Genomic DNA, 19,029 nt, shown 5'->3' with positions numbered 1-19,029 from the left:
TTGATATTTTGAGTTGCCGACTGGTCTGCAATGAGAAGTCTCAGATCTCATGACGAACGGTCTTTTTGTGTGTGCACTCCTGCGACAGACTGAGATGAGTCCTAGATGCTACTACAGTTTTCAAAACAGCTTGATATCTAGATGTCTTGTTGTCAGGTGTGTGTCCTGATGAGCGAGAGACAGACAATGAGCCACAGCCAATGAAATATAGAGACAGTGCAAGAGGAGAGCAAAGTATTAGGAAGCAGAAGACAAAAAATAATTCTAAAATAAAATAAAACTTCACCCACATCTCCCTACCTGATGTCTTTATTTTCTTAGCTATTTTTCTTAAAGCTACACTATGTCAGATTTTTTTGGTAGAAATGAAACATTTAATTAATGAGCAAGTACACCAACAATCCCTCTTCCAAACCATGTTTTTACCTTACCTCAATTCACTATGGTTAGCCTATAATAATGATTTATACTTTTGAGCTGTCAGAACGGATTTGGCGGAAACTGCATACTTCCGCCATTCCTCCATGAGTGTATACGTCATGTCCGGAAATAAAGAAAAGAAGGTCCAGCTGCTACAGTGTATGTACAGTGCATCCGGAAAGTATTCACAGCGCTTCACTTTTTCCACATTTTGTTATGTTACAGCCTTATTCCAAAATGGATTAAATTCATTATTTTCCTCAAAATTCTACAAACAATACCCCATAATGACTACGTGAAAGAAGTTTGTTTGAAATCTTTGCAAATTTATTAAAAATAAAAAGCGGAAAAAAAAAAAGAAAAAAAAAATCACATGTACATAAGTATTCACAGCCTTTGCTCAATACTTTGTTGAAGCACCTTTGGCACCAATTACAGCCTCAAGTCTTTTTGAGTATGATGCTACAAGCTTGGCACACCTATTTTTGGGCAGTTTCTCCCATTCTTCTTTGCAGGACCTCTCAAGCTCCATCAGGTTGGATGGGGAGCGTCGGTGCACAGCCATTTTCAGATCTCTCCAGAGATGTTCAATTGGGTTCAAGTCTGGGTTCTGGCTGGGCCACTCAAGGACATTCACAGAGTTGTCCCATAGCCACTCCTTTGTTATCTTGGCTGTGTGCTTAGTGTCGTTGTCCTGTTGGAAGATGAACCTTCACCCCAGTCTGAGGTCCAGAGTGCTCTGGAGCAGGTTTTCATCAAGGATGTCTCTGTACATCTTTCCCTCGATCCTGACTAGTCTCCCAGTTCCTGCTGCTGAAAAACATCCCCACAGCATGATGCTACCACCACCATGCTTCACTGTAGGGATGATATTGGCCAGGTGATGAGCGGTGCCTGGTTTCCTCCAGACATGACGCTTGCCATTCAGGCCAGAGAGCTCAATCTTTGTTTCTCATGGTCTGAGAGTCCTTCAGGTGCCTTTTGGCAAACTCCAGGCGGGCTGTCATGTGCCTTTTACTGAGGAGTGGCTTCCGTCTGGCCACTCTACCATACAGGCCTGATTGGTGGAGTGCTGCAGAGATGGTTGTTCTTCTGGAAGGTTCTTCTCTCTCCACAGAGAAACGCTGGAGCTCTGTCAGAGTGACCATCGGGTTCTTGGTCACCTCCCTGACTAAGTCCCTTCTCCCCTCTCAGTCTGGCCGGGCGGCCAGCTCTAGGAAGAGTCCTGGTGGTTCCAAACTTCTTCCATTTACGGATGATGGAGGCCACTGTGCTCATTGGGACCTTCAATGCTGCAGAAATTTTTCTGTACCCTTCCCCAGATCTGTGCCTCGATACAATCCTGTCTCGGAGGTCTACGGACAATTCCTTGGACTTCATGGCTTGGTTTGTGCTCTGACATGCACTGTTAACTGTGGGACCTTATATAGACAGGTGTGTGCCTTTCCAAATCATGTCCAATCAACTGAATTTACCACAGGTGGACTCCAGTCAAGTTGTAGAAACATCTCAAGGATGATCAGTGGAAACAGGATGCACCTGAGCTCAATTTTGAGTGTCATGGCAAAGACTGTGAATACATATGTATTTTTTTTATTTGTTTTTTATTTTTAATACATTTGCAAAGATTTCAAACAAACTTCTTTCATGTTGTCATTATGGGGTATTGTTTGTAGAAATTTGAGGAAAATAATTTATTTAATCCATTTTGGAATAAGGCTGTAACATAACAAAATGTGGAAAAAATGAAGCGCTGTGAATACTTTCCGGATGCACTGTATATGTGCAGTGATAGGTGTGGTAGTAGTTTGAAGCTGAAATGAATGATATTGACCATGGATCATTCAAAAAGGCAACCCTCTGGGGAATCACCCATTTTCAAAATAAAGAAATCTTGAACCGAGAAGAGTCTGCAAGCAAAAAGGGAAAGTGGCAGAGCCCGTAATAAAACACTTAACAACATCGGACTGGCTTTTCAGAGGTGGCGACAACTCTTAAAAGATTTATAACCGACCCAAAAATTTTGTTTTTCTTGCCGGACAGGTAAGATATTTTATTGGACCGATAGTTAGGCAGGTAGCTCTCTTAGCATGGTAGTTCATTAGATAGCGTTAGCCACTCTAATGGGGCATTTTATTATGGATTGTGGAACTGCAGTGCTTTCAATTTCATGGAAGGACAATAGAAATAAATTTACTTGTATGCTGCCTTGGTCTATTTGCCTGCTAGCTAATTTATAATAGTTTCAACCATTTTATTTTATCTGATATGACTAGCAATCGTTATGCCTAATGTCCTTGTTGTCTAACTTTTGTAATGCTATTTATTTTAAAACAACTGTTTTCAATAAGTCAAAACAACAGCGGAAGATATGCTACATACCTGCTCATATTATTTTTTTTGGATATTCGTCTTTTTCTTCCTTTCGTTATTTATTTATTTATTTTTTGTGGAGAGGGGGCGAGTTTGGTTGTCGTGAGTGACATTCGCTCTGATAAGATGATCTCCTGTAACCATGGTTACACTGGTACTCCTCAAACCATCAGATTCATGCAGAAGAGCAGCATCGAAGCCCAACTCACCGAATTAACAAAGCAATGTTCCTCCACAAGTAACTTGCAGTTTTATGCTTCAACTGCTAGAGGGCCAGAAGTTACATAATGCAGATTTAAAATTTTCCTTTGGCAAATAGCAAAAGTAGCATGAGCCATTCTTTCATGTTTGTTAAAAAAGGAGAGCAAGGTTTAGGTAGCAGGAGACAAAACAATAATTAGAATATAAAATAAAACATCACCACATCTCCTTTCCTGCTGTCTTTATTATTTTTAGCTGTTTTTATTTAGAAGCTCAATTACAGATACTGCACTAAAATATCTCAGAATTCTGCTCTAAACATCATGTTTGCGAATAATTAAGAGAAACTCTGCAGCGGATTTTAGCACTCTCTTCTTTTACTTTTTTGTGCTTTATTATCATTCAGTAAATCACAGATGTAAATATTTATGCATGTCCTCATGAAATCAGAGACTCTCTCCTTGAAATCTGAAAACAAGTGGTCAAAAAAGATGACCAGGTGTAACGGTGATGTGTCTCGCTTGTACATATGTGATCGGATCACCCGAAACGCATCTTAAAACCAGTGTACACATGGCCTAAGTTGGGGATGAATGGTCATGAAATTGATACACTTACAGTCCTGTATAGTGCGCACCAGCATGACGAAAAACAAGACTGTGAGTTGCAGGACGCTGACTGCAAGTCATTGTGGTGATGGGGTGTGGCTGAGCGACATTTGCAGAAAGCAAGGCCGGGAGAGACAGAACGGTAAGGACTGACACCTGTGGGAAATCACCTCTAGGAGCTGTTTTGTGTTTGCAGTGAGAGTGGAGAGGGATAAAAAGGGCAATCCAGGCTGCCGGAGGGAGAGAGAGAGTTGCACGCAGCAGTGTGTTTATGTGTGTGATCAGTTTGTTGCTGAAAAGCAGTATTTGAGTTTGTGTGAGATACTGAAAAGTGTGAGAAATAAAAAGATTAAGTTATAATTGTACGTGTATTGTCACTAAAGCCCCTTTTTCAACTTGCATTAACATGCTTTTTTAATATCCAATAGTATCTGGATATTCCTTAGCTGGAATGCATTTACACCTTGCAGTCAAATGCATCTCCACTGTGATCGGATAGAGACCCAATCAAAGTTACCTGTGCAAAATGTAAAACAATACTTACATATTACACCAGAGGTTATCTGAAAATTCTCCTTCTTTAAGCAAATAATAATAATAAAAAAATTGACGTATAATAAAAATGCTTTCCAAAACTTTAACAGTCATGGTTTTTCTTTCATTGAAATTTTTTTGGCAGACACTAAAGCTAAATTTTGGGACGCTGAAGGAAAATGAATTAAATTCATCTCAAGTTTGCTGCTTTATAAGTGCTAAATATGCTTCTCATCTGAAACACAAGTGAAGCCTGGTTTCAAGTGAGTGTCGCTAATGGTGACTGAGGCTAACATGTGGCTGAACATATACTTTGGTGTTCCAGGGAAGGAAGAAAGTCATACAAGTTTGGAACAACATGAGGTTGAGTAGATGATGACAAAATTTTCATTAGTAGGTGAACCATCCCTTTAAGGAACAGTAATGGGAGTGCTCAGAAATATTGCTAAGTTACGACACATGACCTCAAGATTAGATTATTGTAATGCGTAACTGGGAGGATGTCCAGCAAGTTCAATAAATAAACTTCAATTGGTTCAAAATGCAGCTGCCAGAACCAAGAAATATGATTGTATTAGTCCCATTTTATCGTCATTACATTGGCTACCTGTTAAATTTCTTATTAATTTTAAAATTCGGTTAACTACATACAAAGATTTGAATGGTCTAGCTCCGCAGTACTTAAGTGACCTTGTGACATGCTATATTCCGTTACGTTCATTACGATCACCAAATTCTGGCTTGTTAATAATTCCAAGAATATCAAAATCCACAAAAGGAGGTAGATACTTTTTATATTTGGCCCCTAAACTATGGAACAGTCTCCCTAACACTGTTCAGAATGCAGACACACTCACTCAGTTTAAATCTAGACTAAAGACTAATCTATTTAGCCAGGCATACACATAAATTATCCATCAACTCACAATTAGGCTGTTTAGTTAGGTCTGCCGGAACCAGAAACATCTATCATGATATATAACATAAAACTGAATGAAATCTAAGATAATATTGTTCTATTTGTTTCCATGTTTTGTTCACATCCCAAGGTTACCAGAGCTGGCCAGATCCAGCTCCGTTCCTGCTTGGTGTCGGACTCCACTGTTATGTGTCGCTGAGTGATGATGACAAACTACAGCCGGTGCTAGCAAGACATTACTTTGGTCTTTTGACTTCAGAGGATGAACTGATGCCAACTCCAACTGTAAGACATCGGACACTTCATATGCCACTGCCTGAACCTTGGACTTAGGATGGACCCCACCGAACCTCAACTAAATGACCTGCAGTTTGAACTGCGATGCACCTCACAGATCTCTGCCTGCATCACCTTTGTCTATTGTTGGACTACACTCTTGAAATGGAATAAACAGACATCATTAAATTGCCAACAAAAGCCTTCATCATCCAACTAACAAAGGACAATGCATCTATGTGAACTTCTGCAGTTAATCCAGGATGGACTTCAAAGACATAAGTCATCAATCTTAAAGTTCATAAAAAATATTTTTTTTAAAACTGGACCTTAACGCTTAATTTACTAATTTAAAACCATGACTTGCACTACACACAAATAACTAATATTGGCATTATATTCATGTTATTTAGCCAGAGGGGAACTGGCCCCCACCGTGAGCCTAGTTTCTCCAAAGGTTATTTTTCTCCATTAACCATCATCTTATGGAGTTTTGTGTTCCTTGCCACAGTTGCCTTCAGCTTGCTCACAGGGGTTCTAAATACAATTATAACTTAATTATTTATTTATTTAATTTTTATACACAATTTACAATCATATTTAATCAAACTACACAATGTTCACTCTAAGAGTTTATAGATATTACAGTTACATTTTTTGTTAATGCATGATTTCCTGTAAAGCTGCTTTGAAACAATGTGTGTTGTCAAAAGCACTATAAATAAAAATGACTTGGCTTGACTTGACTATATATATTCAGCCCAGGCACGGCTCGTCTATATGGGCAGGTAGGGAAGAGCCCCCGCTAAATATTCATCCACTTGAAAACATAGATCCGAACTCTATACTGTCAATAATGTAACTTGTTTGCCCGTAAATGTGTTAAAATGCTGACATATGTATTTAAAAGCAGGCCTAATATAGGTTTTGATCCTATTTCTAAGTCGTAAAGTAGCTGAAAGATCCGTTACACAGTGTTTGATATAGTTATTCAAGGATGTGAGGCAGAGAGTCTTCTGCCATCCCGAAATTCACATACCCCTCAGTTTTTAATGGAAATCTGTGATCACATATGGTTCTGCAACGAGCCCTCATTCAGACACGTTGGAGCAGAAATTAATCTGCCCACACGTAGTGCCAAATCGAAGTTTTCAACTTTAGTATTAGTACATGCCAGCAGTGTGACAGATTGTGAACATGGTGTGTACAATTGATTAACGTGTGTGTAACAGTGTGTCCTTTCTATGGCTAATTCAAGACAAATTGGCCATCAAACAACTTGGTTCTGACAAGCCAGACATAAAAAATAGTTTGGCAATCAAAAGATATGGGCAGGTGATGAGACATTGTATGTTTTCTATGATGACAAATTTTATGTAAAAAAGCCTTGGCTCTTGAAACTTTGTTTACTGTGATTTATAACATTGTTATCATTATAAAGCATTTAGTTTTTAGTACTCTGGAAACAAGTAAATGGCATGTAGATGGTTCTGTTTCTCTCCGTCTCCTCCCTGGAGTTCTCAACAACACTTAACATTATAAAATAACATTTGATTTAGATTTTGATCTACAACAAGTCAACATTTTAAGCTATAGCATTCTTAAATAGAATATTACAATCAACAATCTTCAGTGCTGGGCGAATTACTTGTGAATTGTAATCAGGTACTGATTACAAATTACATGATAAAAAATTCAATCAGTAACATAATCTCATAGATTACATTTTTGGTGTAATACAATCTGATTACTTTGGATTACTTTCAACCTAATTCTGTTTTATGTCACATCCTACATGAGCAGGATAATAATTTTAACAAAACTACAAAGAGGAAGAAAATGTGTTTTTCATTATTACTAACAAAAAGAGCCTCACAAAAAGAGCTCCTTATGACATTTTTAAAAAGTGCATTAAATATTACATAAATGAAATAAACAAAATCTAACAGCAATGACCAAAGTTTATAATTCAAAACACTGAGACATCAACTTAAGTGCATAAAACAATAGCAGCATTATGAACATTAAGGACCATAAAATCAACAGCAACGCCGTTGTAACGCAGAGGCGAGAGGTGTAGTTGAATCCATTCGCAGAAGTTTATTAAAAAAGCAAGATGAAATAAACAAACAGTCCAAATAATAGGCAAAGATCATGGTCAATATCCAGGCATGGGTCAAGTAAACAGATCGGTCAAACAACATGCAATGGGTTCCAAACAGTAATCCAAAATCGTAAATCCAAAAACAGGTAGAATGGTAAAAACACATGAAGCAAACAAATGACATGGAAAACACTCGGTAAACTGGCAATACTTCACACTAAAGTAGAGAATGAACATAGTATAAATACACAAGAGGCTGATGAAGTAATGGGAAACAGGTGTGGGGAAGATGGCAAAAGCAAAGGATGCTGGGAGATGTAGTTCTAAACCAGGTTAATATTCAGGTGATGGCACCCTCTGGCTACTGGATGCATGATCCATGGACTGAGATGTTACAGAATCCCCCCATGAACAAATCCAGGTGTTCTTCTCCTGGGATGCCCTCTGGGTCTAGGTGCTGGACGATCCGGATGATCGCAATGAAAATCACTGAGTGATGGATCCAGAATGTCATTGGAGGCTACCCATGATCTCTCCTCTGGGCCATATCCCTCCCAGTCCAATAGGTAGTGCATCTGGTTCCCTCTCCTTATAGAATCTAGGATTTCACAGACTAAATAGGCAGGAGATTTATCTATGTCCAGAGGTGGAGGAGGTGTATACTCCATAGTCTCAGGACCAGATGCTGAGTGAGCCGGTTTTAGCAGGGACACATGGAAGGAGAGATGTGGTAGTTAGCAGGAAGCTCCAGTCTATAGGTCACAGGATTAACTTGATTCAAAATCTTGAAAGGACCTATGTACCTGGGACTGAGCTTCCTGCTGTGTAGCCGTAGACAAAGTTCCCTCGTATACAACCAGACCAGTTGGCCTGGTTGGTAATCAGGGTGTTGGCGTCTTCTTCGATCAGCTTGCATTTTCTGGAGTCTAATAGCTCATTGTAGTCGAACATGGGCACTGTCCCACACCCTTTCACTCCTCCTGATCCAATCGTCCACTGCAGGTACCTCAGAGGGCTCCCCAGACCAAGGAAACAGTGGCAATTGATAACCTAGTACACACTGCAAGGGGGTTAATCCTGTGGAGGAATGAATCAAGAAATTCTGTGCATATTCGGACCATGGAAGAACGTACTCCAACAACGTTGTTCTCGACTCCAATAAGAGTGGAGAAAACATCCAAATTCTTGATTCAACCTTTCAACTTGACCATTGACCTATGGATGATAACCTGATGTTAGACTCACATTGATATTGAGATGGTTGCAGAAGGCTCGCCAAACTCTGTATGTGAATTGTGGACCCAGATCTATGTCCTTAGGGAGTCTATAGATCCTGAAGACCTGATTAAACAGGACTTCGGCAGCCTCCATGTCAGTCAGTAGACCCTTTAGAGGAATCATGCGACATGATTTAGAGAGTCTCTCAATTATGACCATGATGGCAGTGAAACCATTAGAGTTTGGAAGATCAGTGATGAAGTCGATTGCAATATGGGACCATGGTCATTGTGGGATGGGTAAAAGTTCAAGCAGACCTGCAGGAAGTTGCCTTGGGGTTACAGACTGGGCACAGACATGACATGCATTGACATGAGTAGTGACAACAGCATTAAGAGCTGGCCACCAAAAGGAGTTCCTTACCAGCGTAATTGTTCTTTGTATGCCTGGATGACCTGAGCCTAAGGAAGTATGCACCCATTGGACACGCTGAATTTCCTCCATGATGTCCCAACGGATTGGGGCAATGGTCACCGATGGAGGTAGAATAGGTTCTGGTTTTAGTGATGAATCAATGGAGTCAAACATTCTTGATAAAACATCTGCTTTGCTGTTTTTACTACCTGGGTGAAAGGTCATCGTGAAATTAAAGCATGTGAAGAAAAGCACCCACCGGGCCTGTCATGGATTGAGTCGTTTTGCACATTTGATGTACTCTAGATTCTTGTGATCGGTTATCACCTGAAACGGGTGTTAAGCTCCCTCCAACCAGTGTCTCCACTCCTCTAGTTGGGCCTTGATAGATAAGTTCCTTGTTACCAATGTGATAATTTGACTCAGCAGGGGAAAGTTTTCTGGAAATGAAAGCACAGGGGTGAAGTTTGCCTGGGGTTCCATGTCTTTGGGATAGAACTGCTCCGATGCCACAGACTGAGGCATCTACTTCAACAACGAATGGAAGGTGTGGTTCTGGGTGTTTGAGAATGGGAGCTGTAGTAAAACTGGTTTTGAGTTTGTCAAAGGCTGCTTGAGCTGCTGCGTCCATGCTATTTTCTTGGGTTTTCATTTAAGTAAGGAAGTGACAGGTGCTGCAATGGTGCTGTAATTTCTGATAAATCGTCTGTAGAAATTTGCAAAGCCTAAAAATCTCTGGAGCTCTTTGACAGTTGTGGGAGCTGGCCAATCTGTGACTGCCTTTACCGTAGTTTGGTCCATCTCAACTCCCAGGTGGCTAATGTTGTATCCAAGGAATGTAGTGTTGGTGGTGTGGAATTCACACTTCTCTGCCTTAACGAATAACTGATGATTGAGCAGATGGGTAAGCACTGTTCTGACATGGTGTACATGTTCTTCCTTGGACTGTGAATAAATGAGAATATTGTCAATGTAGACAATGACATATTGGTTGAGCAGATCTCTTAAGATTTCATTGCTGAAAGATTGGAACACAGATGGGGCATTAGCTAGTCCATAGGGCATAACAAGATACACATAGTGCCCCCTAGTGGTGAGGAAGGCCATCTTCCACTCATCACCTTCTCTGATCCTGATTAGATTATAGGCACTCAAATCTAATTTAGTGAAAATCTTAGCCTCTTGTAGATGTTCGAGAGCTGATGGGACTAAAGGAAGGGGATGGTGGTACTTCACAGTCACAGCATTGAGAGCTCGATAATCAATACAAGGCCTGAGTCCGCCATCTTTCTTTTCTACAAAGACAAATACAGCAGCAGCAGGGGATGTTGATGGATGGATGAAACCAGATGCCAGTACCTCTGCAATGTATTCTTCCATGGCTTGCGTATCTGGGATGGATAATGAATAGACCTTGGGCAGTAGATCAATAGCATAATCCCAGGGTTGGAGCGGTGGTTGCTGGGTGGCTTTTTCTTAACTGAAAACTTCAAGGAGATCAGTGTTTTCAATGGGAACGTTAGTCATGGTCTTAAGCATGGGACTTTCAATGCATGTAGTGAGACAGGTTAACTTAACTGTGTCCTTGAGACAATAAACATAGCAGTAGGGGGACCAATGGAGGAGTTCGGCCTGTTTCCAGGACATTTGCGGGTCATACATAGATAGCCATGGGTATCCTAGGATAACGGAGTGGTGGAGTAAGGAAATAACATTCAGAGTCAATTTTTCAACATGAAATAGTCCTACCTGAAATTTCAGGGGAACCGTGTGATGGGTGAACTGGCCATGGCCAATAGGTCCATTGTCAACGGACATAATGTTTATAGGTGGGGTACATGGCACAGTGGGTATGTTAAGCTCCTTAATCAGTTCATAATGTATGAGATTTACTGCAGCTCCTGAGTCAACTAGCGCTGTAACACAGTGAGACTGATTAGCACAGAATGAGACACTGATTGCCACACTCACTTTAGAAGCTTGTGAATTTCCAGCACTTGGTTTATTGGGGCAGACATTGCGGCGATGTCCAGGATGTCTGCAGTAAAAGCAAAGCTGATTCTGAAGGCATCGATGATGCTCCTCTGGTGATACTCTTGCATGACCGATCTGCATGGCTTCACATGATTCACCTGATGGATGAGTATGGGGCTCAGAAGAAGAAGGCAAATTAATCTGGGCTTTAGAGTGTGGGTATGTATGCATTAAATTATCAATCTTGATCCAGTGTAATGAATTGAGACAAACTAAGGGATTCATCTATACAAGCGAGTTCAGCTTGCAACATAGGATTCAGTCCTTCACGAAAAACAGGTTTGAGAGCAATATCATTCCACCCACTCTGAGCTGCTAGTGTACAAAATTGTACTGCATAGTCTGCTGCCGATTGATTGCCCTGGTGTAAGTGCAGCAGTTGAACAGAAATATCCCATCCCCCTGAAGGATATTCAAAAACGTCATTGATCTGCTGTGCAAAATATAAGAATACGTTTCGAATTTGCTCGTCACTGTCCTAGGCGTCCGTTGCCCAGTCTAATGCTTTTCCGGTAAGCAGCGTCATAGCAAAGGCTGATTTAGTTTTATCTTGTGTGAATGCTTCTGGTTGTTGTGAAAAGTAAATGAAACATTGTCGCAAAAATCACTTGCATTTCTCAGCAGAGCCATCAAATGTTGATCATTTATTGGCAAATCTTACCAGTTCAGATCTGGGAGGAGGAAATGAACGAATATACTGAGTAAGATGGTCGTTGGCAGCTCATAGAGTCATCAGCTGAGTTTGGAATCCTGTTAGTAATAAGTGACATTCGCTTGGAGCTGAGAAACTTCCGCTGGATTCGGGCCAGGCGAAGTATTCGCAGCAGAAGCGAGAGGCGTTGTTGAATTCATTCGCAGAAGTTTATTAAAAGAGCCAGATGAAATAAACAAACAGTCCAAACAATAAGCAAAGATTGTGGTCAATATCCAGGCATGGGTTTGCAATGGGTTCCAAACAGTAATCCAAAATCGTAAACCCAAAAACAGGCAAAATGGTCAAAACACATGAAGCAAACAAATGACATGGATAATGCTCGGAAAGGCAGATAAACTGGCAATACTTCACACTGAGGTAGAGAATGAACAGAGTATAAATACACAAGAGGCTGATGAGGTAACTGGAAACAGGTGTGGGCAAGATGGCAGAAGCAAAGGATGCCAGGAGATGCAGTTCAAAACCAGGTTAATATTCAGGTGATGGCGCCCTCTGGCTACTAGATGCTTGATCCATGGACTGAGATGTTACAGACGTTGCCTAGGTCAAAGCTTTCATCTAAAAACACTTGTAACACTTACTGCTTACTCATAGTCCATCACCTTCCAAATCTGAGGTGCAAGGTATTATCTTTTGAGCAGAATTCCACCAAGTCACACAAGGAACAATTGTGTCAAGTTTTATGTCAAGTTTCATGCAGTGGACTCCACTGCATCAGCAGAAACAGTAGAGCAATGGGCTTTGTTCCATATTGCTGCACATTTTGTAGTTGAACTATTGTTTACCCTGCAGGCAGGACCCTTAGAGATGCCATCCACTAGATCCTTTGAAGGTTCTAACTACAATTATCACTGAGTTTCTAAATACAATTATTTTATTATTATTATTTTTATACACAATTTACAATCATATTTAATCATGCTTACTCAATGCTGACTGAATCGCTGAGAGCAGTCTATTTATTAAGCTTTCAAGGTTTAGTAATTGCGCAAGAAAAATATTGCGATTGCAGTCTTATCTCAATCAATCTTTATCAATCCATAAGTCTTAATGGATACAATACCAGTGTCTAAGAAGTCAAAGTTTGCTGGTTTCAAAGTTTTTGGATGGTTTTACCTCATCATGTTTAGATAAGTGCTGCTTTCAAAACTGACGTCACAACTTTTGTGTGAATTCGCCCCTTTGCTTTTTAAGATGTATTTACATTGCACATTAAAGCCACAATGCATAGACACCAATACATATCACAGACAACAAATTTAGTTATTTAATTGTCGACAGAATTTGTTAGATGAGTTTATGCCTTGTTTGAAAGGTCTAACCCCATATAGAAATCCTAAAGGGACACTTTGATATGTTCACATCAGTGATGAAGAGACAACTATATTACCAAATTTCCCTTGCAACACATTACCATCTACATTTTAAATGAAAACTTTTTCCAAAGAAAACTTCAAATCGGAAGCCACATACTGTAATTTCTATCAAATTAAGGCTGAAAGAAATGTGGCTGGACCCAAAAACGAATAGATGGTAACTCTAATCACAGTACAGAGATGGATAACAAACCCATTCATTCCAAGCATACGCAAACTCCATCTGTAGTCCACAGGGCATTCGCATACTTGTGCATATGCCAAATTAAAATAAACGCTTGGATGGCTAAAGAGTGAAACACAGAGCATGAAGAGGAAATGAGCATTGTGATTGGCACCTCTTGTAGACTAATCTTCCTGTCTCTAATTAAGAATACAGGCCACCAAAGTTCTGAATGTGAATTACTCTTTTTCATATCAGAAATTCTGTCAATAAATTCTATGCAAGTTGTATGCTGTAATATAAATTACACATATGCAATTCTGGTAAACACTATTACCAGACTTTTTAAATTTTGGCAGATTAGAGCTATTCATACTTGCCCAGCATTGTCAAATTAAGTGCTATAGACTGGCTGGGTCATGCCCGGGTTTCCCTATGAGCTGTACTGGATGGATTCTGGTTTTGGAATACACTTTAGTTCATGTTCATGCAAACAAGCCCCCAGACAAGGATAAGATGCTTGAAATACTGCATGCACAAAAAAAAAAAAAAAAAAAAAAAAAAATGCGAAAAAGATTACATATCCATTTTTTACTGATGAAACACCTTGATGTAATCAAAAGAGTGATGCAGTAATTCCATTCCATTCCATCTATACAATTTACAAGCCAGGAGGAGGCACTAAACAATAAAGATGATATAGCCAGGTAAACAAAATCACACATTAAAAGCAATGTCTCAAAAGCCACTAGAATAAAACTGTAGAGAAGAAGGTACATGCCTGCTCTAAATGAATTTTTTTTAAAAAAATAATCTGGTTTGGCCAGGCAAGGATGAGCACATTTTGGCTGAGAATAATCACATTTCGGCTGAGAATAATCACTCTGTATAATGTCATCAAAAGCTTGACCAACAGTTAATAAGAATAGACAGGGCTGGTGGTGGAGAAGATGAAAAAAAAGTATTTTAAAGACGCAACATCTCCAACAAACCACATATTTTAATGTGTTCACTCCTCATGAGATTGGCTTGATGCTGTAAGACATACCATAAGAACGTATGCAAGAGAGATTCAACTATGCTGTCCGAGATATGCAGCTGATTAAGTTGTAATCAGTGTTGGGAAGATTACTTCTGAAATGTAATCTGGTATTGCTCTAAAATTGTAATCCATAACGTAATCTTTTAGATTAAAATGTTTAGGTCACCTAATGTAATTACTGATTACTTATTGCTTACTTTGATGAAAATCTAATTCTAAGTAGGTAAAATCAATATGTAATCATGTAATGCCAAAAAACTTGCTGTGGTGTGATCTTTAAACATTAGTCCAGTGCTTCTCAAATGGTTTTTGTATTAGGACCCAGATTTTACATTGGACATCAAGTGGGGCCACTCCAGCACCAACATTTTCATTATTATGTTATTGTACAAAAGTCAACAAAAAAGCCTTTAAAACACTGAAATAAATATGGCTCATCAATATACAAAATTGGTAAAGGAACAGATCAATATTTAAGTAAATTTTTACTACAAATTCCTTCCCTGACCAGTAGGTGGTGATATGCACAAAGGATGTGAATCGCCAAACAAAAAAGATGAAGAATGCGAAAGTTAAAGTTGAGATCTATAGTAAAAAGAACTTAAATAACAGTCTGTTTCTCGCCCACACCTATCTTATTGCTCCTGAAGAAATGGGGCTTTTAAGAGTGCAAGCATTAAGTGCAACTCAATGCCATAAGTCATAAGCGCAAAGTCAATGGGCATGACCATGAAGTGTTGGTATTTTCGTGCAAGCATGCGCTAAGTCTAGGCGCAAGTGGGTTTGGCGAAATTCAAGCACCAGCGATATAAACAAAGACAGAACATTCATAAAAAGTTGGTAGTGTAAATGGACTGCATGCAATGAATTGGAAGAATAAAAATATAGATATACACTGGTGGCCAAAAGTTTGGAATAATGTACAGATTTTGCTGTTTCGGGGGTAAATTGGTACTTTAATTCACCAAAGTGGCATTCAACTGATCACAAAGTATAGTCAGGACATTACTGATGTAAAAAACAGCACTATGACTATTTAAAAAAATTACTTTTGATCAAATCTAGACAGGCCCCATTACCAACAGCCATCACTCCAACACCTTATGCTTGAGTAATCATGCTAAATTGCTAATTTGGTATTAGAAAATCACTTTCCACTATATCAAACACAGTTGAAAGCTATTTGGTTCATTAAATGAAGCTTAACATTGTCTTTGTGTTTGTTTTAGAGTTGCCACAGTATGCAATAGACTGGCATGTCTTAAGGTCAATATTAGGTCATAAATGGCAAAAAATAAACAGTTTTCTCTAGAAACTCGTCAGTCAATAATTGTCTTGAGGAATGAAGGCTATACAATGCTTGAAATTGCTAAAAAACTGAAAATTCCATACAAAGGTGTACACTACAGTCTTCAAAGGCAAAGGACAACTAGCTCTAACAAGGACAGAAAGAGATGTGGAAGGCCAGATGTACAACTAAACAAGAGGATAAGTACATCAGAGTCTCTAGTTTGAGAAATAGATGCCTCACATGTCCTCAGCTGACATCTTCATTGAATTCTACCCGCTCAACTTCAGATTCATGTACAACAGTAAAGAGAAGGCTCAGGGGTGCAGGCCTTATGGGAAGAATTGCAAAGAAAAAGCCACTTTTGAAACAGAAAATCAAAAAGAAAAGGTTAGAGTGGGCAAAGAAACACAGGCATTAGACAACACATAATTGGAAAAAAGTGTTATGGATCTTAATCCCATTAAGCTTTTGTGGGATCAGCTAGACCGTAAGGTGCGTGAGAAGTGCCCGACAAGACAGCCACATCTATGGCAAGTGTTACAGGAAGCATGGGGTTAAATGTCACTTGAGTATCTGGACAAACTGACAGCTAGAATACCAAGGAAATGCAAAGCTGTCATTGCTGCACATGGAAGATTTTTTGATGAGAAATATTTGAAGTAGTTTAAGTAGTTTTTTTTCAATTTGTAATAGTAATTTTTCACATTATTAATGTCCAGACTATACATTGTGATCAGCTGAATGCCACTTTGGTAATAAAAGTACCAATTTCTTTCCATTAGAGCAAATTCTGTACATTATTCCAAATTTTTGGCTTCCAGTGTACATTATTTTGTGCGTCCTTGTTAAATGGAACATGTTCTTTTTATACACATGGGAAAATGTGGTTCAGGATATGGATGTAGGCTCCGTTAAATTACAAAGAATGTAAGTATTATTAATCATTTTCATCTACTCACACACAAATCATGGCTATTAACAGTGATTGTATCGGCACGCACTTCACTTCTACCGGTAGACATTGTGTCAGGTTAGGGTTGAGGAAAAGACATGACTCAAATGCAGAGAAATGGATGGGCTTTATTTAAACTAAAAAAATTAACAAAACAAACAAAAACTACCATGTAGGGGAAAACTCAACAGTCCAGGGAAGGCAAAGAAAGGACTGGCTGTGCTGGAGACACAGGGCTGGGAGAAACGGGAACTGACTAACAGACAAGTGGCAGGGAAATATTCACAGGAACATCAACAACAAACTGGCACAAGGCAAAAAACACAATGGGGTTAAAAAGGAATGAAAACGAGGATGGCAGGTGAAGCAAGGGGCGGGGTCAGGATAAGAGACAGGAGAGCACATAGCAAACAACTAAACAAGAACAATGTGCTCACACCAAACACAACAGACAGGAAGAGCACATGGCAATGAAGCCATCACTGACCATGTGCTCAAACAAAAACAATGACAAGACAATTGGACACATGGCAATGAAGCCACCATTAGCCATGTGCTCAAACAAAAGACAAGACCAGACAAGTGTGCATGGCAAGAGAACCAAAACCGAACACAAGGCCATGCGCTCACAAAGACAAGACATGGAGCACGAGTGTCCGGATCCCGACTCAGAAACAAGACCGAATCAGACCAAAGAGTCAGGATCCAGACACCATGCTCTGAACATGAAACGCAGACTAAACAGAAGAGCACATGGCAAGGAAAACAACCAAAAAGCCGTGCGCTCACACAGAGACACAGAACATATGTGTCAGGATCCTGTCACCACAATAAACATGACTGACAAAGGTAACAGGATCCTGACACATTGATTTTGAAAATTTAAATTAATTTATTGAAACATGAAAAAATTAAACCAAAAATATTTCAAACGAAATGAAAATGTAATTAAAATAACGAAGTGATCAAAAAAATCATACCAAATCCAAACATTTTACTCTCTCCTTCTGCAGTGACTTAAACATAACAATAAAAGTAATAATAATAATTTAAAAAATAAACCACAACCTCTAGAAAATGTAATGCAAATCTCATAATTTTTTGTTTCAACAAACGGCTTCAACACACTCATCAAGGACATTATTTGATGTTCTGTACTTTCAGAACTTGGAAATGAACTTTATTACCACCTGCTGGTGAAATCTCCAAACTGCAAATGGAGGAACAAGAATTTGGACTTTTCTGAGTTAAGAGGTGGTATTGAAACGTCTTAGCGCAACAACCAAATTCTTAGGAAAATAGCAAATTGCGCTTTGTGCCACTTCATTTACGTACAATAAACCCACAGTTTGCGCGCCCACACCCACAGTAGCGCAAACATTCCCACCCTCCCATTTGCGCTGGCACGGAAATTGCACTTAGAATTAGCGTTCTCACGAAAATTGGATAAGACATTGCGCACGGTCATAGCGCTTAGATTTAACCACTGAAGTCATATAAATTACTTTTATGCTGCCTATATATGCTTTTTGGACCTTCAGAGTTCTTGCAACCATTCACTTGCATTATATGGACCTGCAGAGCTGAGATATTTTTCTAAAAATCTTCGTTTGTGTTCAGCAGAAAAAAGAAGGTCCATCTGGGATGGCATGAGGGTGAGTAAATGATGAGAGAATTTTAATTTTTGGGTGAACTATTCATTTAACATGACGATGGTCAGCTTAATAGGAAAACTGAAGTGTGACTTACACTTAATACATAAAACAAAGACTGGGCCAAATATTGTATAAGTATTAGACTTACTGTATTATCAGTTAAAGAGGAATTTGCTCCAAAATATTGTAGAGCTTGACTGGACATACAACTCCATCCTTTTAAAAGTAAAAGAAGAAGAAGAAGAAGAAAAAAAGATAAACCTGTTTATTTTGCTATTCCAACTATGCATAATTATATGTTTAGTTGCATTTTATTATTTGCATTTAGCATAGTTTTTTCCTGCTCTCCTTGACACTATCAGCACATGACATATTTTTGGGTCATGAAAATTATTCATCCATGCTGTCACCTTTAACCCACAAGCCTATTGCTCTGATAAGTAATTTGAGGTGGAGATGTTCATTAATTTTGATATTCATTCTGATTCTGAGCTATATCACTGCAGGAAGAAGAAACTGGTTTGAGCATTCTCTGATCTGACATAAGGCATCTCTCTCTTCCAAGGCTCCACTCCCGTGAGAAAAGTCAAACATTTCGAGAGCGATAAATGGTAGCCCCCTTTCCAATAAACGGCACATGTGCTCAGAACGTGATTTACACTAAAGTCATAATTTAGCAGCTTTCTGGGCTTCAATATAAAATGTTTTACCAAGGAAGAAACTTTACAGCCTGT

The 19,029-nt window shown here is 39.2% G+C and overlaps 1 protein-coding gene across 3 annotated transcripts in view; it reads right to left on the bottom strand.

Moving 5' to 3' along the window:
* The window catches only part of LOC127450427 (ADAMTS-like protein 1), a 292,344-nt gene that overhangs the window by 111,185 nt on the left and 162,130 nt on the right, over positions 1-19,029 (bottom strand). The gene's annotated exons all lie outside the window — the stretch shown is intronic.

This window comes from Myxocyprinus asiaticus, chromosome 2, assembly GCF_019703515.2.
Source record: "Myxocyprinus asiaticus isolate MX2 ecotype Aquarium Trade chromosome 2, UBuf_Myxa_2, whole genome shotgun sequence".
NCBI classification, from domain to species: domain Eukaryota; kingdom Metazoa; phylum Chordata; class Actinopteri; order Cypriniformes; family Catostomidae; genus Myxocyprinus; species Myxocyprinus asiaticus.
Note: the sequence above shows the minus strand (reverse complement) of the source record. Positions and strands in the feature narration are given on the sequence as shown.